The sequence below is a fragment of the Schistocerca cancellata genome, chromosome 9 (genome assembly GCF_023864275.1).
Source record: "Schistocerca cancellata isolate TAMUIC-IGC-003103 chromosome 9, iqSchCanc2.1, whole genome shotgun sequence".
Taxonomy (NCBI): domain Eukaryota; kingdom Metazoa; phylum Arthropoda; class Insecta; order Orthoptera; family Acrididae; genus Schistocerca; species Schistocerca cancellata.
Window position 1 is genome coordinate 522,055,578 of NC_064634.1, and position 24,042 is coordinate 522,079,619.

The following is a 24,042-nucleotide window of genomic DNA, read 5'->3' on the forward strand; positions in this document are numbered from 1 at the left end:
CGCCCTCCAGCACGACACTGCCACACCCCGCAGAGGCCCTCCGCTGAACACCAGGGACAAGATGCGTCCTCCGCTAGTGTCGAAGGCTGCACGCGCCCAGCAAATGACAGGGGGTGCAACGAGCAGCAGTGCGTCTCACACACGCGGCGGTGCGCCCGCCAATTCGGCCGTCGCTCTGCTGGGACGCCGGGCGCGCCTCCCCGCGCCGTCCTCGAGGAACTGGCGGTTGCGGAAGGAAGCGCTTTCGTCAAATGCGGCCGAAAACGAACATTTTGTGTGTTGGGAGAAAAGCCGAACGCGAATTCTGCCGTGCTCCTACATTAGATGAGCGCCAACGGCCATACCATGATGAATACACCGGTTCTCGTCCGATCACCGAAGTTAAGCATCATCGGGCCCGGCTAGTACTTGGATGGGTGACCGCCTGGGAAACCCGGGTGCTGTTGGCTCCCTTCCTTTTTTTTTTTTTTATGTCGCCAGCCCAATTTTCAAACTACCTTTCTGTTGTGAGAAAGATGCTTCCTTAAGCCTTTAAACTACTGTAATGGTACGAAAATGCAGTAATTAACTCAGTTTGAGGGAGAATGTGCTAACCAAGTTTGCCAAGAAGACTTTGAAAACGACAAAACAGTACGAATCGGCAGGTGATTTCTGAAATACGTCACCGCCTATTGTTGTGTAGGAGTGTAGAGTTCCAAATTTGATTTGTAACCACGAATTTATTCCTTAGTCGTCTCGTCTCGTCTCGTCTCGTCCCGCAGACGTTTGTCGTGCTTGCGCTGTCATATGGACCACGACCCGAGCGGCAGCGAGCGGCAGTCGAGCAAAGTCGGGACAAGTCGGGACGGGGACAGGGACAGGGGTAGGAATGGTGCGAATGCACTGCAAACTACGCAGACACCTGGTGTGAGGCGAGGCGAAGCGAGGAAGCCCACATCGCTACCAGTGGCGCCCTCCAGCACGATACTGCCACACCCCGCACAGGCCCTCCGCTGAACACCAGGGACAAGATGCGTCCTCCGCTAGTGTCGAAGGCTGCACGCGCCCAGCGAATGACAGGGGGTGCAACGAGCAGCAGTGCGTCTCACACACGCGGCGGTGCGTCCGCCAATTCGGCCGTCGCTCTGCTGGGACGCCGGGCGCGCCTCCCCGCGCCGTCCTCGAGGAACTGGCGGTTGCGGAAGGAAGCGCTTTCGTCAAATGCGGCCGAAAACTAACATTTTGTGTGTTGGGAGAAAAGCCGAACGCGAATTCTGCCGTGCTCCTACATTAGATGAGCGCCAACGGCCATACCATGATGAATACACCGGTTCTCGTCCGATCACCGAAGTTAAGCATCATCGGGCCCGGCTAGTACTTGGATGGGTGACCGCCTGGGAAACCCGGGTGCTGTTGGCTCTCTTCCTTTTTTTTTTTTTTGTTATGTCGCCAGCCCAATTTTCAAACTACCTTTCTGTTGTGACAAAGATGCATCCTGAAGCCTTTTAAACTACTGTAATGGTACGAAAATGCAGTAATTAACTCAGTTTGAGGGAGAATGTGCTAACCAAGTTTGCCAAGAAGACTTTGAAAACGACAAAACAGTACGAATCGGCAGGTGATTTCTGAAATACGTCACCGCCTATTGTTGTGTAGGAGTGTAGAGTTCCAAATTTGATTTGTAACCACGAATTTATTCCTTAGTCGTCTCGTCTCGTCTCGTCTCGTCTCGTCCCGCAGACGTTTGTCGTGCTTGCGCTGTCATATGGACCACGACCCGAGCGGCAGCGAGCGGCAGTCGAGCAAAGTCGGGACAAGTCGGGACGGGGACAGGGACAGGGATAGGAATGGTGCGAATGCACTGCAAACTACGCAGACACCTGGTGTGAGGCGAGGCGAGGCGAGGCGAGGCGAGACGAGGAAGCCCACATCGCTACCAGTGGCGCCCTCCAGCACGACACTGCCACACCCCGCAGAGGCCCTCCGCTGAACACCAGGGACAAGATGCGTCCTCCGCTAGTGTCGAAGGCTGCACGCGCCCAGCAAATGACAGGGGGTGCAACGAGCAGCAGTGCGTCTCACACACGCGGCGGTGCGCCCGCCAATTCGGCCGTCGCTCTGCTGGGACGCCGGGCGCGCCTCCCCGCGCCGTCCTCGAGGAACTGGCGGTTGCGGAAGGAAGCGCTTTCGTCAAATGCGGCCGAAAACGAACATTTTGTGTGTTGGGAGAAAAGCCGAACGCGAATTCTGCCGTGCTCCTACATTAGATGAGCGCCAACGGCCATACCATGATGAATACACCGGTTCTCGTCCGATCACCGAAGTTAAGCATCATCGGGCCCGGCTAGTACTTGGATGGGTGACCGCCTGGGAAACCCGGGTGCTGTTGGCTCCCTTCCTTTTTTTTTTATGTCGCCAGCCCAATTTTCAAACTACCTTTCTGTTGTGAGAAAGATGCTTCCTTAAGCCTTTTAAACTACTGTAATGGTACGAAAATGCAGTAATTAACTCAGTTTGAGGGAGAATGTGCTAACCAAGTTTGCCAAGAAGACTTTGAAAACGACAAAACAGTACGAATCGGCAGGTGATTTCTGAAATACGTCACCGCCTATTGTTGTGTAGGAGTGTAGAGTTCCAAATTTGATTTGTAACCACGAATTTATTCCTTAGTCGTCTCGTCTCGTCTCGTCTCGTCTCGTCCCGCAGACGTTTGTCGTGCTTGCGCTGTCATATGGACCACGACCCGAGCGGCAGCGAGCGGCAGTCGAGCAAAGTCGGGACAAGTCGGGACGGGGACAGGGACAGGGATAGGAATGGTGCGAATGCACTGCAAACTACGCAGACACCTGGTGTGAGGCGAGGCGAGGCGAGGCGAGGCGAGACGAGGAAGCCCACATCGCTACCAGTGGCGCCCTCCAGCACGACACTGCCACACCCCGCAGAGGCCCTCCGCTGAACACCAGGGACAAGATGCGTCCTCCGCTAGTGTCGAAGGCTGCACGCGCCCAGCAAATGACAGGGGGTGCAACGAGCAGCAGTGCGTCTCACACACGCGGCGGTGCGCCCGCCAATTCGGCCGTCGCTCTGCTGGGACGCCGGGCGCGCCTCCCCGCGCCGTCCTCGAGGAACTGGCGGTTGCGGAAGGAAGCGCTTTCGTCAAATGCGGCCGAAAACGAACATTTTGTGTGTTGGGAGAAAAGCCGAACGCGAATTCTGCCGTGCTCCTACATTAGATGAGCGCCAACGGCCATACCATGATGAATACACCGGTTCTCGTCCGATCACCGAAGTTAAGCATCATCGGGCCCGGCTAGTACTTGGATGGGTGACCGCCTGGGAAACCCGGGTGCTGTTGGCTCCCTTCCTTTTTTTTTTTTTATGTCGCCAGCCCAATTTTCAAACTACCTTTCTGTTGTGAGAAAGATGCTTCCTTAAGCCTTTAAACTACTGTAATGGTACGAAAATGCAGTAATTAACTCAGTTTGAGGGAGAATGTGCTAACCAAGTTTGCCAAGAAGACTTTGAAAACGACAAAACAGTACGAATCGGCAGGTGATTTCTGAAATACGTCACCGCCTATTGTTGTGTAGGAGTGTAGAGTTCCAAATTTGATTTGTAACCACGAATTTATTCCTTAGTCGTCTCGTCTCGTCTCGTCTCGTCTCGTCCCGCAGACGTTTGTCGTGCTTGCGCTGTCATATGGACCACGACCCGAGCGGCAGCGAGCGGCAGTCGAGCAAAGTCGGGACAAGTCGGGACGGGGACAGGGACAGGGGTAGGAATGGTGCGAATGCACTGCAAACTACGCAGACACCTGGTGTGAGGCGAGGCGAAGCGAGGAAGCCCACATCGCTACCAGTGGCGCCCTCCAGCACGATACTGCCACACCCCGCACAGGCCCTCCGCTGAACACCAGGGACAAGATGCGTCCTCCGCTAGTGTCGAAGGCTGCACGCGCCCAGCGAATGACAGGGGGTGCAACGAGCAGCAGTGCGTCTCACACACGCGGCGGTGCGTCCGCCAATTCGGCCGTCGCTCTGCTGGGACGCCGGGCGCGCCTCCCCGCGCCGTCCTCGAGGAACTGGCGGTTGCGGAAGGAAGCGCTTTCGTCAAATGCGGCCGAAAACTAACATTTTGTGTGTTGGGAGAAAAGCCGAACGCGAATTCTGCCGTGCTCCTACATTAGATGAGCGCCAACGGCCATACCATGATGAATACACCGGTTCTCGTCCGATCACCGAAGTTAAGCATCATCGGGCCCGGCTAGTACTTGGATGGGTGACCGCCTGGGAAACCCGGGTGCTGTTGGCTCCCTTCCTTTTTTTTTTTTTATGTCGCCAGCCCAATTTTCAAACTACCTTTCTGTTGTGAGAAAGATGCTTCCTTAAGCCTTTAAACTACTGTAATGGTACGAAAATGCAGTAATTAACTCAGTTTGAGGGAGAATGTGCTAACCAAGTTTGCCAAGAAGACTTTGAAAACGACAAAACAGTACGAATCGGCAGGTGATTTCTGAAATACGTCACCGCCTATTGTTGTGTAGGAGTGTAGAGTTCCAAATTTGATTTGTAACCACGAATTTATTCCTTAGTCGTCTCGTCTCGTCTCGTCTCGTCTCGTCCCGCAGACGTTTGTCGTGCTTGCGCTGTCATATGGACCACGACCCGAGCGGCAGCGAGCGGCAGTCGAGCAAAGTCGGGACAAGTCGGGACGGGGACAGGGACAGGGGTAGGAATGGTGCGAATGCACTGCAAACTACGCAGACACCTGGTGTGAGGCGAGGCGAAGCGAGGAAGCCCACATCGCTACCAGTGGCGCCCTCCAGCACGATACTGCCACACCCCGCACAGGCCCTCCGCTGAACACCAGGGACAAGATGCGTCCTCCGCTAGTGTCGAAGGCTGCACGCGCCCAGCGAATGACAGGGGGTGCAACGAGCAGCAGTGCGTCTCACACACGCGGCGGTGCGTCCGCCAATTCGGCCGTCGCTCTGCTGGGACGCCGGGCGCGCCTCCCCGCGCCGTCCTCGAGGAACTGGCGGTTGCGGAAGGAAGCGCTTTCGTCAAATGCGGCCGAAAACTAACATTTTGTGTGTTGGGAGAAAAGCCGAACGCGAATTCTGCCGTGCTCCTACATTAGATGAGCGCCAACGGCCATACCATGATGAATACACCGGTTCTCGTCCGATCACCGAAGTTAAGCATCATCGGGCCCGGCTAGTACTTGGATGGGTGACCGCCTGGGAAACCCGGGTGCTGTTGGCTCTCTTCCTTTTTTTTTTTTTGTTATGTCTTCAGCCCAATTTTCAAACTACCTTTCTGTTGTGACAAAGATGCATCCTGAAGCCTTTTAAACTACTGTAATGGTACGAAAATGCAGTAATTAACTCAGTTTGAGGGAGAATGTGCTAACCAAGTTTGCCAAGAAGACTTTGAAAACGACAAAACAGTACGAATCGGCAGGTGATTTCTGAAATACGTCACCGCCTATTGTTGTGTAGGAGTGTAGAGTTCCAAATTTGATTTGTAACCACGAATTTATTCCTTAGTCGTCTCGTCTCGTCTCGTCTCGTCTCGTCCCGCAGACGTTTGTCGTGCTTGCGCTGTCATATGGACCACGACCCGAGCGGCAGCGAGCGGCAGTCGAGCAAAGTCGGGACAAGTCGGGACGGGGACAGGGACAGGGATAGGAATGGTGCGAATGCACTGCAAACTACGCAGACACCTGGTGTGAGGCGAGGCGAGGCGAGGCGAGGCGAGACGAGGAAGCCCACATCGCTACCAGTGGCGCCCTCCAGCACGACACTGCCACACCCCGCAGAGGCCCTCCGCTGAACACCAGGGACAAGATGCGTCCTCCGCTAGTGTCGAAGGCTGCACGCGCCCAGCAAATGACAGGGGGTGCAACGAGCAGCAGTGCGTCTCACACACGCGGCGGTGCGCCCGCCAATTCGGCCGTCGCTCTGCTGGGACGCCGGGCGCGCCTCCCCGCGCCGTCCTCGAGGAACTGGCGGTTGCGGAAGGAAGCGCTTTCGTCAAATGCGGCCGAAAACGAACATTTTGTGTGTTGGGAGAAAAGCCGAACGCGAATTCTGCCGTGCTCCTACATTAGATGAGCGCCAACGGCCATACCATGATGAATACACCGGTTCTCGTCCGATCACCGAAGTTAAGCATCATCGGGCCCGGCTAGTACTTGGATGGGTGACCGCCTGGGAAACCCGGGTGCTGTTGGCTCCCTTCCTTTTTTTTTTATGTCGCCAGCCCAATTTTCAAACTACCTTTCTGTTGTGAGAAAGATGCTTCCTTAAGCCTTTTAAACTACTGTAATGGTACGAAAATGCAGTAATTAACTCAGTTTGAGGGAGAATGTGCTAACCAAGTTTGCCAAGAAGACTTTGAAAACGACAAAACAGTACGAATCGGCAGGTGATTTCTGAAATACGTCACCGCCTATTGTTGTGTAGGAGTGTAGAGTTCCAAATTTGATTTGTAACCACGAATTTATTCCTTAGTCGTCTCGTCTCGTCTCGTCTCGTCTCGTCCCGCAGACGTTTGTCGTGCTTGCGCTGTCATATGGACCACGACCCGAGCGGCAGCGAGCGGCAGTCGAGCAAAGTCGGGACAAGTCGGGACGGGGACAGGGACAGGGATAGGAATGGTGCGAATGCACTGCAAACTACGCAGACACCTGGTGTGAGGCGAGGCGAGGCGAGGCGAGGCGAGACGAGGAAGCCCACATCGCTACCAGTGGCGCCCTCCAGCACGACACTGCCACACCCCGCAGAGGCCCTCCGCTGAACACCAGGGACAAGATGCGTCCTCCGCTAGTGTCGAAGGCTGCACGCGCCCAGCAAATGACAGGGGGTGCAACGAGCAGCAGTGCGTCTCACACACGCGGCGGTGCGCCCGCCAATTCGGCCGTCGCTCTGCTGGGACGCCGGGCGCGCCTCCCCGCGCCGTCCTCGAGGAACTGGCGGTTGCGGAAGGAAGCGCTTTCGTCAAATGCGGCCGAAAACGAACATTTTGTGTGTTGGGAGAAAAGCCGAACGCGAATTCTGCCGTGCTCCTACATTAGATGAGCGCCAACGGCCATACCATGATGAATACACCGGTTCTCGTCCGATCACCGAAGTTAAGCATCATCGGGCCCGGCTAGTACTTGGATGGGTGACCGCCTGGGAAACCCGGGTGCTGTTGGCTCCCTTCCTTTTTTTTTTTTTATGTCGCCAGCCCAATTTTCAAACTACCTTTCTGTTGTGAGAAAGATGCTTCCTTAAGCCTTTTAAACTACTGTAATGGTACGAAAATGCAGTAATTAACTCAGTTTGAGGGAGAATGTGCTAACCAAGTTTGCCAAGAAGACTTTGAAAACGACAAAACAGTACGAATCGGCAGGTGATTTCTGAAATACGTCACCGCCTATTGTTGTGTAGGAGTGTAGAGTTCCAAATTTGATTTGTAACCACGAATTTATTCCTTAGTCGTCTCGTCTCGTCTCGTCTCGTCTCGTCCCGCAGACGTTTGTCGTGCTTGCGCTGTCATATGGACCACGACCCGAGCGGCAGCGAGCGGCAGTCGAGCAAAGTCGGGACAAGTCGGGACGGGGACAGGGACAGGGGTAGGAATGGTGCGAATGCACTGCAAACTACGCAGACACCTGGTGTGAGGCGAGGCGAAGCGAGGAAGCCCACATCGCTACCAGTGGCGCCCTCCAGCACGATACTGCCACACCCCGCACAGGCCCTCCGCTGAACACCAGGGACAAGATGCGTCCTCCGCTAGTGTCGAAGGCTGCACGCGCCCAGCGAATGACAGGGGGTGCAACGAGCAGCAGTGCGTCTCACACACGCGGCGGTGCGTCCGCCAATTCGGCCGTCACTCTGCTGGGACGCCGGGCGCGCCTCCCCGCGCCGTCCTCGAGGAACTGGCGGTTGCGGAAGGAAGCGCTTTCGTCAAATGCGGCCGAAAACTAACATTTTGTGTGTTGGGAGAAAAGCCGAACGCGAATTCTGCCGTGCTCCTACATTAGATGAGCGCCAACGGCCATACCATGATGAATACACCGGTTCTCGTCCGATCACCGAAGTTAAGCATCATCGGGCCCGGCTAGTACTTGGATGGGTGACCGCCTGGGAAACCCGGGTGCTGTTGGCTCTCTTCCTTTTTTTTTTTTGTTATGTCGCCAGCCCAATTTTCAAACTACCTTTCTGTTGTGACAAAGATGCATCCTGAAGCCTTTTAAACTACTGTAATGGTACGAAAATGCAGTAATTAACTCAGTTTGAGGGAGAATGTGCTAACCAAGTTTGCCAAGAAGACTTTGAAAACGACAAAACAGTACGAATCGGCAGGTGATTTCTGAAATACGTCACCGCCTATTGTTGTGTAGGAGTGTAGAGTTCCAAATTTGATTTGTAACCACGAATTTATTCCTTAGTCGTCTCGTCTCGTCTCGTCTCGTCTCGTCCCGCAGACGTTTGTCGTGCTTGCGCTGTCATATGGACCACGACCCGAGCGGCAGCGAGCGGAAGTCGAGCAAAGTCGGGACAAGTCGGGACGGGGACAGGGACAGGGATAGGAATGGTGCGAATGCACTGCAAACTACGCAGACACCTGGTGTGAGGCGAGGCGAGGCGAAGCGAGGAAGCCCACATCGCTACCAGTGGCGCCCTCCAGCACGATACTGCCACACCCCGCACAGGCCCTCCGCTGAACACCAGGGACAAGATGCGTCCTCCGCTAGTGTCGAAGGCTGCACGCGCCCAGCGAATGACAGGGGGTGCAACGAGCAGCAGTGCGTCTCACACACGCGGCGGTGCGCCCGCCAATTCGGCCGTCGCTCTGCTGGGACGCCGGGCGCGCCTCCCCGCGCCGTCCTCGAGGAACTGGCGGTTGCGGAAGGAAGCGCTTTCGTCAAATGCGGCCGAAAACTAACATTTTGTGTGTTGGGAGAAAAGCCGAACGCGAATTCTGCCGTGCTCCTACATTAGATGAGCGCCAACGGCCATACCATGATGAATACACCGGTTCTCGTCCGATCACCGAAGTTAAGCATCATCGGGCCCGGCTAGTACTTGGATGGGTGACCGCCTGGGAAACCCGGGTGCTGTTGGCTCCCTTCCTTTTTTTTTTTTTGTTATGTCGCCAGCCCAATTTTCAAACTACCTTTCTGTTGTGACAAAGATGCATCCTTAAGCCTTTTAAACTACTGTAATGGTACGAAAATGCAGTAATTAACTCAGTTTGAGGGAGAATGTGCTAACCAAGTTTGCCAAGAAGACTTTGAAAACGACAAAACAGTACGAATCGGCAGGTGATTTCTGAAATACGTCACCGCCTATTGTTGTGTAGGAGTGTAGAGTTCCAAATTTGATTTGTAACCACGAATTTATTCCTTAGTCGTCTCGTCTCGTCTCGTCTCGTCTCGTCCCGCAGACGTTTGTCGTGCTTGCGCTGTCATATGGACCACGACCCGAGCGGCAGCGAGCGGCAGTCGAGCAAAGTCGGGACAAGTCGGGACGGGGACAGGGACAGGGGTAGGAATGGTGCGAATGCACTGCAAACTACGCAGACACCTGGTGTGAGGCGAGGCGAAGCGAGGAAGCCCACATCGCTACCAGTGGCGCCCTCCAGCACGATACTGCCACACCCCGCACAGGCCCTCCGCTGAACACCAGGGACAAGATGCGTCCTCCGCTAGTGTCGAAGGCTGCACGCGCCCAGCGAATGACAGGGGGTGCAACGAGCAGCAGTGCGTCTCACACACGCGGCGGTGCGTCCGCCAATTCGGCCGTCACTCTGCTGGGACGCCGGGCGCGCCTCCCCGCGCCGTCCTCGAGGAACTGGCGGTTGCGGAAGGAAGCGCTTTCGTCAAATGCGGCCGAAAACTAACATTTTGTGTGTTGGGAGAAAAGCCGAACGCGAATTCTGCCGTGCTCCTACATTAGATGAGCGCCAACGGCCATACCATGATGAATACACCGGTTCTCGTCCGATCACCGAAGTTAAGCATCATCGGGCCCGGCTAGTACTTGGATGGGTGACCGCCTGGGAAACCCGGGTGCTGTTGGCTCTCTTCCTTTTTTTTTTTTGTTATGTCGCCAGCCCAATTTTCAAACTACCTTTCTGTTGTGACAAAGATGCATCCTGAAGCCTTTTAAACTACTGTAATGGTACGAAAATGCAGTAATTAACTCAGTTTGAGGGAGAATGTGCTAACCAAGTTTGCCAAGAAGACTTTGAAAACGACAAAACAGTACGAATCGGCAGGTGATTTCTGAAATACGTCACCGCCTATTGTTGTGTAGGAGTGTAGAGTTCCAAATTTGATTTGTAACCACGAATTTATTCCTTAGTCGTCTCGTCTCGTCTCGTCTCGTCTCGTCCCGCAGACGTTTGTCGTGCTTGCGCTGTCATATGGACCACGACCCGAGCGGCAGCGAGCGGAAGTCGAGCAAAGTCGGGACAAGTCGGGACGGGGACAGGGACAGGGATAGGAATGGTGCGAATGCACTGCAAACTACGCAGACACCTGGTGTGAGGCGAGGCGAGGCGAAGCGAGGAAGCCCACATCGCTACCAGTGGCGCCCTCCAGCACGATACTGCCACACCCCGCACAGGCCCTCCGCTGAACACCAGGGACAAGATGCGTCCTCCGCTAGTGTCGAAGGCTGCACGCGCCCAGCGAATGACAGGGGGTGCAACGAGCAGCAGTGCGTCTCACACACGCGGCGGTGCGCCCGCCAATTCGGCCGTCGTTCTGCTGGGACGCCGGGCGCGCCTCCCCGCGCCGTCCTCGAGGAACTGGCGGTTGCGGAAGGAAGCGCTTTCGTCAAATGCGGCCGAAAACTAACATTTTGTGTGTTGGGAGAAAAGCCGAACGCGAATTCTGCCGTGCTCCTACATTAGATGAGCGCCAACGGCCATACCATGATGAATACACCGGTTCTCGTCCGATCACCGAAGTTAAGCATCATCGGGCCCGGCTAGTACTTGGATGGGTGACCGCCTGGGAAACCCGGGTGCTGTTGGCTCCCTTCCTTTTTTTTTTTTTGTTATGTCGCCAGCCCAATTTTCAAACTACCTTTCTGTTGTGACAAAGATGCATCCTTAAGCCTTTTAAACTACTGTAATGGTACGAAAATGCAGTAATTAACTCAGTTTGAGGGAGAATGTGCTAACCAAGTTTGCCAAGAAGACTTTGAAAACGACAAAACAGTACGAATCGGCAGGTGATTTCTGAAATACGTCACCGCCTATTGTTGTGTAGGAGTGTAGAGTTCCAAATTTGATTTGTAACCACGAATTTATTCCTTAGTCGTCTCGTCTCGTCTCGTCTCGTCTCGTCCCGCAGACGTTTGTCGTGCTTGCGCTGTCATATGGACCACGACCCGAGCGGCAGCGAGCGGCAGTCGAGCAAAGTCGGGACAAGTCGGGACGGGGACAGGGACAGGGATAGGAATGGTGCGAATGCACTGCAAACTACGCAGACACCTGGTGTGAGGCGAGGCGAGGCGAGGCGAGGCGAGACGAGGAAGCCCACATCGCTACCAGTGGCGCCCTCCAGCACGACACTGCCACACCCCGCAGAGGCCCTCCGCTGAACACCAGGGACAAGATGCGTCCTCCGCTAGTGTCGAAGGCTGCACGCGCCCAGCAAATGACAGGGGGTGCAACGAGCAGCAGTGCGTCTCACACACGCGGCGGTGCGCCCGCCAATTCGGCCGTCGCTCTGCTGGGACGCCGGGCGCGCCTCCCCGCGCCGTCCTCGAGGAACTGGCGGTTGCGGAAGGAAGCGCTTTCGTCAAATGCGGCAGAAAACGAACATTTTGTGTGTTGGGAGAAAAGCCGAACGCGAATTCTGCCGTGCTCCTACATTAGATGAGCGCCAACGGCCATACCATGATGAATACACCGGTTCTCGTCCGATCACCGAAGTTAAGCATCATCGGGCCCGGCTAGTACTTGGATGGGTGACCGCCTGGGAAACCCGGGTGCTGTTGGCTCCCTTCCTTTTTTTTTTTTTTTATGTCGCCAGCCCAATTTTCAAACTACCTTTCTGTTGTGAGAAAGATGCTTCCTTAAGCCTTTTAAACTACTGTAATGGTACGAAAATGCAGTAATTAACTCAGTTTGAGGGAGAATGTGCTAACCAAGTTTGCCAAGAAGACTTTGAAAACGACAAAACAGTACGAATCGGCAGGTGATTTCTGAAATACGTCACCGCCTATTGTTGTGTAGGAGTGTAGAGTTCCAAATTTGATTTGTAACCACGAATTTATTCCTTAGTCGTCTCGTCTCGTCTCGTCTCGTCTCGTCCCGCAGACGTTTGTCGTGCTTGCGCTGTCATATGGACCACGACCCGAGCGGCAGCGAGCGGCAGTCGAGCAAAGTCGGGACAAGTCGGGACGGGGACAGGGACAGGGGTAGGAATGGTGCGAATGCACTGCAAACTACGCAGACACCTGGTGTGAGGCGAGGCGAAGCGAGGAAGCCCACATCGCTACCAGTGGCGCCCTCCAGCACGATACTGCCACACCCCGCACAGGCCCTCCGCTGAACACCAGGGACAAGATGCGTCCTCCGCTAGTGTCGAAGGCTGCACGCGCCCAGCGAATGACAGGGGGTGCAACGAGCAGCAGTGCGTCTCACACACGCGGCGGTGCGTCCGCCAATTCGGCCGTCACTCTGCTGGGACGCCGGGCGCGCCTCCCCGCGCCGTCCTCGAGGAACTGGCGGTTGCGGAAGGAAGCGCTTTCGTCAAATGCGGCCGAAAACTAACATTTTGTGTGTTGGGAGAAAAGCCGAACGCGAATTCTGCCGTGCTCCTACATTAGATGAGCGCCAACGGCCATACCATGATGAATACACCGGTTCTCGTCCGATCACCGAAGTTAAGCATCATCGGGCCCGGCTAGTACTTGGATGGGTGACCGCCTGGGAAACCCGGGTGCTGTTGGCTCTCTTCCTTTTTTTTTTTGTTATGTCGCCAGCCCAATTTTCAAACTACCTTTCTGTTGTGACAAAGATGCATCCTGAAGCCTTTTAAACTACTGTAATGGTACGAAAATGCAGTAATTAACTCAGTTTGAGGGAGAATGTGCTAACCAAGTTTGCCAAGAAGACTTTGAAAACGACAAAACAGTACGAATCGGCAGGTGATTTCTGAAATACGTCACCGCCTATTGTTGTGTAGGAGTGTAGAGTTCCAAATTTGATTTGTAACCACGAATTTATTCCTTAGTCGTCTCGTCTCGTCTCGTCTCGTCTCGTCCCGCAGACGTTTGTCGTGCTTGCGCTGTCATATGGACCACGACCCGAGCGGCAGCGAGCGGAAGTCGAGCAAAGTCGGGACAAGTCGGGACGGGGACAGGGACAGGGATAGGAATGGTGCGAATGCACTGCAAACTACGCAGACACCTGGTGTGAGGCGAGGGGAAGCGAGGAAGCCCACATCGCTACCAGTGGCGCCCTCCAGCACGATACTGCCACACCCCGCACAGGCCCTCCGCTGAACACCAGGGACAAGATGCGTCCTCCGCTAGTGTCGAAGGCTGCACGCGCCCAGCGAATGACAGGGGGTGCAACGAGCAGCAGTGCGTCTCACACACGCGGCGGTGCGCCCGCCAATTCGGCCGTCGCTCTGCTGGGACGCCGGGCGCGCCTCCCCGCGCCGTCCTCGAGGAACTGGCGGTTGCGGAAGGAAGCGCTTTCGTCAAATGCGGCCGAAAACTAACATTTTGTGTGTTGGGAGAAAAGCCGAACGCGAATTCTGCCGTGCTCCTACATTAGATGAGCGCCAACGGCCATACCATGATGAATACACCGGTTCTCGTCCGATCACCGAAGTTAAGCATCATCGGGCCCGGCTAGTACTTGGATGGGTGACCGCCTGGGAAACCCGGGTGCTGTTGGCTCCCTTCCTTTTTTTTTTTTTTGTTATGTCGCCAGCCCAATTTTCAAACTACCTTTCTGTTGTGACAAAGATGCATCCTTAAGCCTTTTAAACTACTGTAATGGTACGAAAATGCAGTAATTAACTCAGTTTGAGGGAGAATGTGCTAACCAAGTTTGCCAAGAAGACTTTGAAAACGACAAAACAGTACGAATCGGCAGGTGATTTCTGAAATACGTCACCGCCTATTGTTGTGTAGGAGTGTAGAGTTCCAAATTTGATTTGTAACCACGAATTTATTCCTTAGTCGTCTCGTCTCGTCTCGTCTCGTCTCGTCCCGCAGACGTTTGTCGTGCTTGCGCTGTCATATGGACCACGACCCGAGCGGCAGCGAGCGGAAGTCGAGCAAAGTCGGGACAAGTCGGGACGGGGACAGGGACAGGGATAGGAATGGTGCGAATGCACTGCAAACTACGCAGACACCTGGTGTGAGGCGAGGCGAAGCGAGGAAGCCCACATCGCTACCAGTGGCGCCCTCCAGCACGATACTGCCACACCCCGCACAGGCCCTCCGCTGAACACCAGGGACAAGATGCGTCCTCCGCTAGTGTCGAAGGCTGCACGCGCCCAGCGAATGACAGGGGGTGCAACGAGCAGCAGTGCGTCTCACACACGCGGCGGTGCGCCCGCCAATTCGGCCGTCGCTCTGCTGGGACGCCGGGCGCGCCTCCCCGCGCCGTCCTCGAGGAACTGGCGGTTGCGGAAGGAAGCGCTTTCGTCAAATGCGGCCGAAAACTAACATTTTGTGTGTTGGGAGAAAAGCCGAACGCGAATTCTGCCGTGCTCCTACATTAGATGAGCGCCAACGGCCATACCATGATGAATACACCGGTTCTCGTCCGATCACCGAAGTTAAGCATCATCGGGCCCGGCTAGTACTTGGATGGGTGACCGCCTGGGAAACCCGGGTGCTGTTGGCTCCCTTCCTTTTTTTTTTTTGTTATGTCGCCAGCCCAATTTTCAAACTACCTTTCTGTTGTGACAAAGATGCATCCTTAAGCCTTTTAAACTACTGTAATGGTACGAAAATGCAGTAATTAACTCAGTTTGAGGGAGAATGTGCTAACCAAGTTTGCCAAGAAGACTTTGAAAACGACAAAACAGTACGAATCGGCAGGTGATTTCTGAAATACGTCACCGCCTATTGTTGTGTAGGAGTGTAGAGTTCCAAATTTGATTTGTAACCACGAATTTATTCCTTAGTCGTCTCGTCTCGTCTCGTCTCGTCTCGTCCCGCAGACGTTTGTCGTGCTTGCGCTGTCATATGGACCACGACCCGAGCGGCAGCGAGCGGCAGTCGAGCAAAGTCGGGACAAGTCGGGACGGGGACAGGGACAGGGATAGGAATGGTGCGAATGCACTGCAAACTACGCAGACACCTGGTGTGAGGCGAGGCGAGGCGAGGCGAGGCGAGACGAGGAAGCCCACATCGCTACCAGTGGCGCCCTCCAGCACGACACTGCCACACCCCGCAGAGGCCCTCCGCTGAACACCAGGGACAAGATGCGTCCTCCGCTAGTGTCGAAGGCTGCACGCGCCCAGCAAATGACAGGGGGTGCAACGAGCAGCAGTGCGTCTCACACACGCGGCGGTGCGCCCGCCAATTCGGCCGTCGCTCTGCTGGGACGCCGGGCGCGCCTCCCCGCGCCGTCCTCGAGGAACTGGCGGTTGCGGAAGGAAGCGCTTTCGTCAAATGCGGCAGAAAACGAACATTTTGTGTGTTGGGAGAAAAGCCGAACGCGAATTCTGCCGTGCTCCTACATTAGATGAGCGCCAACGGCCATACCATGATGAATACACCGGTTCTCGTCCGATCACCGAAGTTAAGCATCATCGGGCCCGGCTAGTACTTGGATGGGTGACCGCCTGGGAAACCCGGGTGCTGTTGGCTCCCTTCCTTTTTTTTTTTTTATGTCGCCAGCCCAATTTTCAAACTACCTTTCTGTTGTGAGAAAGATGCTTCCTTAAGCCTTTTAAACTACTGTAATGGTACGAAAATGCAGTAATTAACTCAGTTTGAGGGAGAATGTGCTAACCAAGTTTGCCAAGAAGACTTTGAAAACGACAAAACAGTACGAATCGGCAGGTGATTTCTGAAATACGTCACCGCCTATTGTTGTGTAGGAGTGTAGAGTTCCAAATTTGATTTGTAACCACGAATTTATTCCTTAGTCGTCTCGTCTCGTCTCGTCTCGTCTCGTCCCGCAGACGTTTGTCGTGCTTGCGCTGTCATATGGACCACGACCCGAGCGGCAGCGAGCGGCAGTCGAGCAAAGTCGGGACAAGTCGGGACGGGGACAGGGACAGGGATAGGAATGGTGCGAATGCACTGCAAACTACGCAGACACCTGGTGTGAGGCGAGGCGAGGCGAGGCGAGGCGAGACGAGGAAGCCCACATCGCTACCAGTGGCGCCCTCCAGCACGACACTGCCACACCCCGCAGAGGCCCTCCGCTGAACACCAGGGACAAGATGCGTCCTCCGCTAGTGTCGAAGGCTGCACGCGCCCAGCAAATGACAGGGGGTGCAACGAGCAGCAGTGCGTCTCACACACGCGGCGGTGCGCCCGCCAATTCGGCCGTCGCTCTGCTGGGACGCCGGGCGCGCCTCCCCGCGCCGTCCTCGAGGAACTGGCGGTTGCGGAAGGAAGCGCTTTCGTCAAATGCGGCAGAAAACGAACATTTTGTGTGTTGGGAGAAAAGCCGAACGCGAATTCTGCCGTGCTCCTACATTAGATGAGCGCCAACGGCCATACCATGATGAATACACCGGTTCTCGTCCGATCACCGAAGTTAAGCATCATCGGGCCCGGCTAGTACTTGGATGGGTGACCGCCTGGGAAACCCGGGTGCTGTTGGCTCCCTTCCTTTTTTTTTTTTTATGTCGCCAGCCCAATTTTCAAACTACCTTTCTGTTGTGAGAAAGATGCTTCCTTAAGCCTTTTAAACTACTGTAATGGTACGAAAATGCAGTAATTAACTCAGTTTGAGGGAGAATGTGCTAACCAAGTTTGCCAAGAAGACTTTGAAAACGACAAAACAGTACGAATCGGCAGGTGATTTCTGAAATACGTCACCGCCTATTGTTGTGTAGGAGTGTAGAGTTCCAAATTTGATTTGTAACCACGAATTTATTCCTTAGTCGTCTCGTCTCGTCTCGTCTCGTCTCGTCCCGCAGACGTTTGTCGTGCTTGCGCTGTCATATGGACCACGACCCGAGCGGCAGCGAGCGGCAGTCGAGCAAAGTCGGGACAAGTCGGGACGGGGACAGGGACAGGGGTAGGAATGGTGCGAATGCACTGCAAACTACGCAGACACCTGGTGTGAGGCGAGGCGAAGCGAGGAAGCCCACATCGCTACCAGTGGCGCCCTCCAGCACGATACTGCCACACCCCGCACAGGCCCTCCGCTGAACACCAGGGACAAGATGCGTCCTCCGCTAGTGTCGAAGGCTGCACGCGCCCAGCGAATGACAGGGGGTGCAACGAGCAGCAGTGCGTCTCACACACGCGGCGGTGCGTCCGCCAATTCGGCCGTCACTCTGCTGGGACGCCGGGCGCGCCTCCCCGCGCCGTCCTCGAGGAACTGGCGGTTGCGGAAGGAAGCGCTTTCGTCAAATGCGGCCGAAAACTAACATTTTGTGTGTTGGGAGAAAAGCCGAACGCGAATTCTGCCGTGCTCCTACATTAGATGAGCGCCAACGGCCATACCATGATGAATACACCGGTTCTCGTCCGATCACCGAAGTTAAGCATCATCGGGCCCGGCTAGTACTTGGATGGGTGACCGCCTGGGAAACCCGGGTGCTGTTGGCTCTCTTCCTTTTTTTTTTTGTTATGTCGCCAGCCCAATTTTCAAACTACCTTTCTGTTGTGACAAAGATGCATCCTGAAGCCTTTTAAACTACTGTAATGGTACGAAAATGCAGTAATTAACTCAGTTTGAGGGAGAATGTGCTAACCAAGTTTGCCAAGAAGACTTTGAAAACGACAAAACAGTACGAATCGGCAGGTGATTTCTGAAATACGTCACCGCCTATTGTTGTGTAGGAGTGTAGAGTTCCAAATTTGATTTGTAACCACGAATTTATTCCTTAGTCGTCTCGTCTCGTCTCGTCTCGTCTCGTCCCGCAGACGTTTGTCGTGCTTGCGCTGTCATATGGACCACGACCCGAGCGGCAGCGAGCGGAAGTCGAGCAAAGTCGGGACAAGTCGGGACGGGGACAGGGACAGGGATAGGAATGGTGCGAATGCACTGCAAACTACGCAGACACCTGGTGTGAGGCGAGGCGAAGCGAGGAAGCCCACATCGCTACCAGTGGCGCCCTCCAGCACGATACTGCCACACCCCGCACAGGCCCTCCGCTGAACACCAGGGACAAGATGCGTCCTCCGCTAGTGTCGAAGGCTGCACGCGCCCAGCGAATGACAGGGGGTGCAACGAGCAGCAGTGCGTCTCACACACGCGGCGGTGCGCCCGCCAATTCGGCCGTCGCTCTGCTGGGACGCCGGGCGCGCCTCCCCGCGCCGTCCTCGAGGAACTGGCGGTTGCGGAAGGAAGCGCTTTCGTCAAATGCGGCCGAAAACTAACATTTTGTGTGTTGGGAGAAAAGCCGAACGCGAATTCTGCCGTGCTCCTACATTAGATGAGCGCCAACGGCCATACCATGATGAATACACCGGTTCTCGTCCGATCACCGAAGTTAAGCATCATCGGGCCCGGCTAGTACTTGGATGGGTGACCGCCTGGGAAACCCGGGTGCTGTTGGCTCCCTTCCTTTTTTTTTTTTTTGTTATGTCGCCAGCCCAATTTTCAAACTACCTTTCTGTTGTGACAAAGATGCATCCTTAAGCCTTTTAAACTACTGTAATGGTACGAAAATGCAGTAATTAACTCAGTTTGAGGGAGAATGTGCTAACCAAGTTTGCCAAGAAGACTTTGAAAACGACAAAACAGTACGAATCGGCAGGTGATTTCTGAAATACGTCACCGCCTATTGTTGTGTAGGAGTGTAGAGTTCCAAATTTGATTTGTAACCACGAATTTATTCCTTAGTCGTCTCGTCTCGTCTCGTCTCGTCTCGTCCCGCAGACGTTTGTCGTGCTTGCGCTGTCATATGGACCACGACCCGAGCGGCAGCGAGCGGCAGTCGAGCAAAGTCGGGACAAGTCGGGACGGGGACAGGGACAGGGATAGGAATGGTGCGAATGCACTGCAAACTACGCAGACACCTGGTGTGAGGCGAGGCGAAGCGAGGAAGCCCACATCGCTACCAGTGGCGCCCTCCAGCACGATACTGCCACACCCCGCACAGGCCCTCCGCTGAACACCAGGGACAAGATGCGTCCTCCGCTAGTGTCGAAGGCTGCACGCGCCCAGCGAATGACAGGGGGTGCAACGAGCAGCAGTGCGTCTCACACACGCGGCGGTGCGCCCGCCAATTCGGCCGTCGCTCTGCTGGGACGCCGGGCGCGCCTCCCCGCGCCGTCCTCGAGGAACTGGCGGTTGCGGAAGGAAGCGCTTTCGTCAAATGCGGCCGAAAACTAACATTTTGTGTGTTGGGAGAAAAGCCGAACGCGAATTCTGCCGTGCTCCTACATCAGATGAGCGCCAACGGCCATACCATGATGAATACACCGGTTCTCGTCCGATCACCGAAGTTAAGCATCATCGGGCCCGGCTAGTACTTGGATGGGTGACCGCCTGGGAAACCCGGGTGCTGTTGGCTCCCTTCCTTTTTTTTTTTTTGTTATGTCGCCAGCCCAATTTTCAAACTACCTTTCTGTTGTGACAAAGATGCATCCTTAAGCCTTTTAAACTACTGTAATGGTACGAAAATGCAGTAATTAACTCAGTTTGAGGGAGAATGTGCTAACCAAGTTTGCCAAGAAGACTTTGAAAACGACAAAACAGTACGAATCGGCAGGTGATTTCTGAAATACGTCACCGCCTATTGTTGTGTAGGAGTGTAGAGTTCCAAATTTGATTTGTAACCACGAATTTATTCCTTAGTCGTCTCGTCTCGTCTCGTCTCGTCTCGTCCCGCAGACGTTTGTCGTGCTTGCGCTGTCATATGGACCACGACCCGAGCGGCAGCGAGCGGCAGTCGAGCAAAGTCGGGACAAGTCGGGACGGGGACAGGGACAGGGATAGGAATGGTGCGAATGCACTGCAAACTACGCAGACACCTGGTGTGAGGCGAGGCGAAGCGAGGAAGCCCACATCGCTACCAGTGGCGCCCTCCAGCACGATACTGCCACACCCCGCACAGGCCCTCCGCTGAACACCAGGGACAAGATGCGTCCTCCGCTAGTGTCGAAGGCTGCACGCGCCCAGCGAATGACAGGGGGTGCAACGAGCAGCAGTGCGTCTCACACACGCGGCGGTGCGCCCGCCAATTCGGCCGTCGCTCTGCTGGGACGCCGGGCGCGCCTCCCCGCGCCGTCCTCGAGGAACTGGCGGTTGCGGAAGGAAGCGCTTTCGTCAAATGCGGCCGAAAACTAACATTTTGTGTGTTGGGAGAAAAGCCGAACGCGAATTCTGCCGTGCTCCTACATTAGATGAGCGCCAACGGCCATACCATGATGAATACACAGGTTCTCGTCCGATCACCGAAGTTAAGCATCTTCGGGCCCGGCTAGTACTTGGATGGGTGACCGCCTGGGAAACCCGGGTGCTGTTGGCTCCCTTCCTTTTTTTTTTTTTGTTATGTCGCCAGCCCAATTTTCAAACTACCTTTCTGTTGTGAGAAAGATGCTTCCTTAAGCCTTTTAAACTACTGTAATGGTACGAAAATGCAGTAATTAACTCAGTTTGAGGGAGAATGTGCTAACCAAGTTTGCCAAGAAGACTTTGAAAACGACAAAACAGTACGAATCGGCAGGTGATTTCTGAAATACGTCACCGCCTATTGTTGTGTAGGAGTGTAGAGTTCCAAATTTGATTTGTAACCACGAATTTATTCCTTAGTCGTCTCGTCTCGTCTCGTCTCGTCTCGTCCCGCAGACGTTTGTCGTGCTTGCGCTGTCATATGGACCACGACCCGAGCGGCAGCGAGCGGCAGTCGAGCAAAGTCGGGACAAGTCGGGACGGGGACAGGGACAGGGATAGGAATGGTGCGAATGCACTGCAAACTACGCAGACACCTGGTGTGAGGCGAGGCGAGGCGAGGCGAGGAAGCCCACATCGCTACCAGTGGCGCCCTCCAGCACGACACTGCCACACCCCGCAGAGGCCCTCCGCTGAACACCAGGGACAAGATGCGTCCTCCGCTAGTGTCGAAGGCTGCACGCGCCCAGCAAATGACAGGGGGTGCAACGAGCAGCAGTGCGTCTCACACACGCGGCGGTGCGCCCGCCAATTCGGCCGTCGCTCTGCTGGGACGCCGGGCGCGCCTCCCCGCGCCGTCCTCGAGGAACTGGCGGTTGCGGAAGGAAGCGCTTTCGTCAAATGCGGCCGAAAACTAACATTTTGTGTGTTGGGAGAAAAGCCGAACGCGAATTCTGCCGTGCTCCTACATCAGATGAGCGCCAACGGCCATACCATGATGAATACACCGGTTCTCGTCCGATCACCGAAGTTAAGCATCATCGGGCCCGGCTAGTACTTGGATGGGTGACCGCCTGGGAAACCCGGGTGCTGTTGGCTCCCTTCCTTTTTTTTTTTTTGTTATGTCGCCAGCCCAATTTTCAAACTACCTTTCTGTTGTGACAAAGATGCATCCTTAAGCCTTTTAAACTACTGAATGGTACGAAAATGCAGTAATTAACTCAGTTTGAGGGAGAATGTGCTAACCAAATTTGCCAAGAAGACTTTGAAAACGACAAAACAGTACGAATCGGCAGGTGATTTCTGAAATACGTCACCGCCTATTGTTGTGTAGGAGTGTAGAGTTCCAAATTTGATTTGTAACCACGAATTTATTCCTTAGTCGTCTCGTCTCGTCTCGTCTCGTCTCGTCCCGCAGACGTTTGTCGTGCTTGCGCTGTCATATGGACCACGACCCGAGCGGCAGCGAGCGGCAGTCGAGCAAAGTCGGGACAAGTCGGGACGGGGACAGGGACAGGGATAGGAATGGTGCGAATGCACTGCAAACTACGCAGACACCTGGTGTGAGGCGAGGCGAGGCGAAGCGAGGAAGCCCACATCGCTACCAGTGGCGCCCTCCAGCACGATACTGCCACACCCCGCACAGGCCCTCCGCTGAACACCAGGGACAAGATGCGTCCTCCGCTAGTGTCGAAGGCTGCACGCGCCCAGCGAATGACAGGGGGTGCAACGAGCAGCAGTGCGTCTCACACACGCGGCGGTGCGCCCGCCAATTCGGCCGTCGCTCTGCTGGGACGCCGGGCGCGCCTCCCCGCGCCGTCCTCGAGGAACTGGCGGTTGCGGAAGGAAGCGCTTTCGTCAAATGCGGCCGAAAACTAACATTTTGTGTGTTGGGAGAAAAGCCGAACGCGAATTCTGCCGTGCTCCTACATTAGATGAGCGCCAACGGCCATACCATGATGAATACACCGGTTCTCGTCCGATCACCGAAGTTAAGCATCATCGGGCCCGGCTAGTACTTGGATGGGTGACCGCCTGGGAAACCCGGGTGCTGTTGGCTCCCTTCCTTTTTTTTTTTATGTCGCCAGCCCAATTTTCAAACTACCTTTCTGTTGTGAGAAAGATGCTTCCTTAAGCCTTTTAAACTACTGTAATGGTACGAAAATGCAGTAATTAACTCAGTTTGAGGGAGAATGTGCTAACCAAGTTTGCCAAGAAGACTTTGAAAACGACAAAACAGTACGAATCGGCAGGTGATTTCTGAAATACGTCACCGCCTATTGTTGTGTAGGAGTGTAGAGTTCCAAATTTGATTTGTAACCACGAATTTATTCCTTAGTCGTCTCGTCTCGTCTCGTCTCGTCTCGTCCCGCAGACGTTTGTCGTGCTTGCGCTGTCATATGGACCACGACCCGAGCGGCAGCGAGCGGCAGTCGAGCAAAGTCGGGACAAGTCGGGACGGGGACAGGGACAGGGATAGGAATGGTGCGAATGCACTGCAAACTACGCAGACACCTGGTGTGAGGCGAGGCGAGGCGAGGCGAGGAAGCCCACATCGCTACCAGTGGCGCCCTCCAGCACGACACTGCCACACCCCGCAGAGGCCCTCCGCTGAACACCAGGGACAAGATGCGTCCTCCGCTAGTGTCGAAGGCTGCACGCGCCCAGCAAATGACAGGGGGTGCAACGAGCAGCAGTGCGTCTCACACACGCGGCGGTGCGCCCGCCAATTCGGCCGTCGCTCTGCTGGGACGCCGGGCGCGCCTCCCCGCGCCGTCCTCGAGGAACTGGCGGTTGCGGAAGGAAGCGCTTTCGTCAAATGCGGCCGAAAACTAACATTTTGTGTGTTGGGAGAAAAGCCGAACGCGAATTCTGCCGTGCTCCTACATCAGATGAGCGCCAACGGCCATACCATGATGAATACACCGGTTCTCGTCCGATCACCGAAGTTAAGCATCATCGGGCCCGGCTAGTACTTGGATGGGTGACCGCCTGGGAAACCCGGGTGCTGTTGGCTCCCTTCCTTTTTTTTTTTTTGTTATGTCGCCAGCCCAATTTTCAAACTACCTTTCTGTTGTGACAAAGATGCATCCTTAAGCCTTTTAAACTACTGAATGGTACGAAAATGCAGTAATTAACTCAGTTTGAGGGAGAATGTGCTAACCAAATTTGCCAAGAAGACTTTGAAAACGACAAAACAGTACGAATCGGCAGGTGATTTCTGAAATACGTCACCGCCTATTGTTGTGTAGGAGTGTAGAGTTCCAAATTTGATTTGTAACCACGAATTTATTCCTTAGTCGTCTCGTCTCGTCTCGTCTCGTCTCGTCCCGCAGACGTTTGTCGTGCTTGCGCTGTCATATGGACCACGACCCGAGCGGCAGCGAGCGGCAGTCGAGCAAAGTCGGGACAAGTCGGGACGGGGACAGGGACAGGGATAGGAATGGTGCGAATGCACTGCAAACTACGCAGACACCTGGTGTGAGGCGAGGCGAAGCGAGGAAGCCCACATCGCTACCAGTGGCGCCCTCCAGCACGATACTGCCACACCCCGCACAGG

At 54.9% G+C, this 24,042-nt stretch overlaps 25 non-coding genes across 25 annotated transcripts; all 25 read left to right on the forward strand.

Moving 5' to 3' along the window:
• Positions 1–330: 330 nt before the first annotated feature.
• Positions 331–449, forward strand: LOC126102662 (5S ribosomal RNA). Its single transcript, XR_007522946.1, has one exon. It is a non-coding gene; the product is annotated as a 5S ribosomal RNA (ribosomal RNA).
• Positions 450–1,279: 830 nt separating this feature from the next.
• Positions 1,280–1,398, forward strand: LOC126102665 (5S ribosomal RNA). Its single transcript, XR_007522948.1, has one exon. It is a non-coding gene; the product is annotated as a 5S ribosomal RNA (ribosomal RNA).
• An 854-nt stretch (positions 1,399–2,252) lies between these two features.
• LOC126102666 (5S ribosomal RNA) lies at positions 2,253–2,371 on the forward strand. The gene has a single exon (XR_007522949.1). It is a non-coding gene; the product is annotated as a 5S ribosomal RNA (ribosomal RNA).
• Positions 2,372–3,218: 847 nt separating this feature from the next.
• Positions 3,219–3,337, forward strand: LOC126102667 (5S ribosomal RNA). The gene has a single exon (XR_007522950.1). It is a non-coding gene; the product is annotated as a 5S ribosomal RNA (ribosomal RNA).
• An 834-nt stretch (positions 3,338–4,171) lies between these two features.
• Positions 4,172–4,290, forward strand: LOC126102668 (5S ribosomal RNA). Its single transcript, XR_007522951.1, has one exon. It is a non-coding gene; the product is annotated as a 5S ribosomal RNA (ribosomal RNA).
• Positions 4,291–5,124: 834 nt separating this feature from the next.
• Positions 5,125–5,243, forward strand: LOC126102669 (5S ribosomal RNA). Its single transcript, XR_007522952.1, has one exon. It is a non-coding gene; the product is annotated as a 5S ribosomal RNA (ribosomal RNA).
• An 853-nt stretch (positions 5,244–6,096) lies between these two features.
• LOC126102670 (5S ribosomal RNA) lies at positions 6,097–6,215 on the forward strand. The gene has a single exon (XR_007522953.1). It is a non-coding gene; the product is annotated as a 5S ribosomal RNA (ribosomal RNA).
• Positions 6,216–7,062: 847 nt separating this feature from the next.
• LOC126102671 (5S ribosomal RNA) lies at positions 7,063–7,181 on the forward strand. Its single transcript, XR_007522954.1, has one exon. It is a non-coding gene; the product is annotated as a 5S ribosomal RNA (ribosomal RNA).
• Positions 7,182–8,016: 835 nt separating this feature from the next.
• LOC126102672 (5S ribosomal RNA) lies at positions 8,017–8,135 on the forward strand. Its single transcript, XR_007522955.1, has one exon. It is a non-coding gene; the product is annotated as a 5S ribosomal RNA (ribosomal RNA).
• Positions 8,136–8,977: 842 nt separating this feature from the next.
• Positions 8,978–9,096, forward strand: LOC126102673 (5S ribosomal RNA). The gene has a single exon (XR_007522956.1). It is a non-coding gene; the product is annotated as a 5S ribosomal RNA (ribosomal RNA).
• Positions 9,097–9,934: 838 nt separating this feature from the next.
• Positions 9,935–10,053, forward strand: LOC126102675 (5S ribosomal RNA). Its single transcript, XR_007522957.1, has one exon. It is a non-coding gene; the product is annotated as a 5S ribosomal RNA (ribosomal RNA).
• An 842-nt stretch (positions 10,054–10,895) lies between these two features.
• Positions 10,896–11,014, forward strand: LOC126102677 (5S ribosomal RNA). The gene has a single exon (XR_007522959.1). It is a non-coding gene; the product is annotated as a 5S ribosomal RNA (ribosomal RNA).
• Positions 11,015–11,867: 853 nt separating this feature from the next.
• Positions 11,868–11,986, forward strand: LOC126102678 (5S ribosomal RNA). The gene has a single exon (XR_007522960.1). It is a non-coding gene; the product is annotated as a 5S ribosomal RNA (ribosomal RNA).
• An 837-nt stretch (positions 11,987–12,823) lies between these two features.
• On the forward strand, positions 12,824–12,942 carry LOC126102679 (5S ribosomal RNA). Its single transcript, XR_007522961.1, has one exon. It is a non-coding gene; the product is annotated as a 5S ribosomal RNA (ribosomal RNA).
• An 836-nt stretch (positions 12,943–13,778) lies between these two features.
• On the forward strand, positions 13,779–13,897 carry LOC126102680 (5S ribosomal RNA). The gene has a single exon (XR_007522962.1). It is a non-coding gene; the product is annotated as a 5S ribosomal RNA (ribosomal RNA).
• Positions 13,898–14,736: 839 nt separating this feature from the next.
• Positions 14,737–14,855, forward strand: LOC126102681 (5S ribosomal RNA). Its single transcript, XR_007522963.1, has one exon. It is a non-coding gene; the product is annotated as a 5S ribosomal RNA (ribosomal RNA).
• Positions 14,856–15,707: 852 nt separating this feature from the next.
• On the forward strand, positions 15,708–15,826 carry LOC126102682 (5S ribosomal RNA). Its single transcript, XR_007522964.1, has one exon. It is a non-coding gene; the product is annotated as a 5S ribosomal RNA (ribosomal RNA).
• An 850-nt stretch (positions 15,827–16,676) lies between these two features.
• LOC126102683 (5S ribosomal RNA) lies at positions 16,677–16,795 on the forward strand. The gene has a single exon (XR_007522965.1). It is a non-coding gene; the product is annotated as a 5S ribosomal RNA (ribosomal RNA).
• An 835-nt stretch (positions 16,796–17,630) lies between these two features.
• Positions 17,631–17,749, forward strand: LOC126102684 (5S ribosomal RNA). Its single transcript, XR_007522966.1, has one exon. It is a non-coding gene; the product is annotated as a 5S ribosomal RNA (ribosomal RNA).
• An 836-nt stretch (positions 17,750–18,585) lies between these two features.
• LOC126102686 (5S ribosomal RNA) lies at positions 18,586–18,704 on the forward strand. The gene has a single exon (XR_007522967.1). It is a non-coding gene; the product is annotated as a 5S ribosomal RNA (ribosomal RNA).
• Positions 18,705–19,543: 839 nt separating this feature from the next.
• Positions 19,544–19,662, forward strand: LOC126102687 (5S ribosomal RNA). The gene has a single exon (XR_007522968.1). It is a non-coding gene; the product is annotated as a 5S ribosomal RNA (ribosomal RNA).
• An 838-nt stretch (positions 19,663–20,500) lies between these two features.
• LOC126101936 (5S ribosomal RNA) lies at positions 20,501–20,619 on the forward strand. The gene has a single exon (XR_007522641.1). It is a non-coding gene; the product is annotated as a 5S ribosomal RNA (ribosomal RNA).
• Positions 20,620–21,462: 843 nt separating this feature from the next.
• On the forward strand, positions 21,463–21,581 carry LOC126102689 (5S ribosomal RNA). The gene has a single exon (XR_007522970.1). It is a non-coding gene; the product is annotated as a 5S ribosomal RNA (ribosomal RNA).
• Positions 21,582–22,423: 842 nt separating this feature from the next.
• Positions 22,424–22,542, forward strand: LOC126102690 (5S ribosomal RNA). The gene has a single exon (XR_007522971.1). It is a non-coding gene; the product is annotated as a 5S ribosomal RNA (ribosomal RNA).
• An 838-nt stretch (positions 22,543–23,380) lies between these two features.
• LOC126102691 (5S ribosomal RNA) lies at positions 23,381–23,499 on the forward strand. The gene has a single exon (XR_007522972.1). It is a non-coding gene; the product is annotated as a 5S ribosomal RNA (ribosomal RNA).
• The last annotated feature ends 543 nt before the right edge of the window (positions 23,500–24,042 follow it).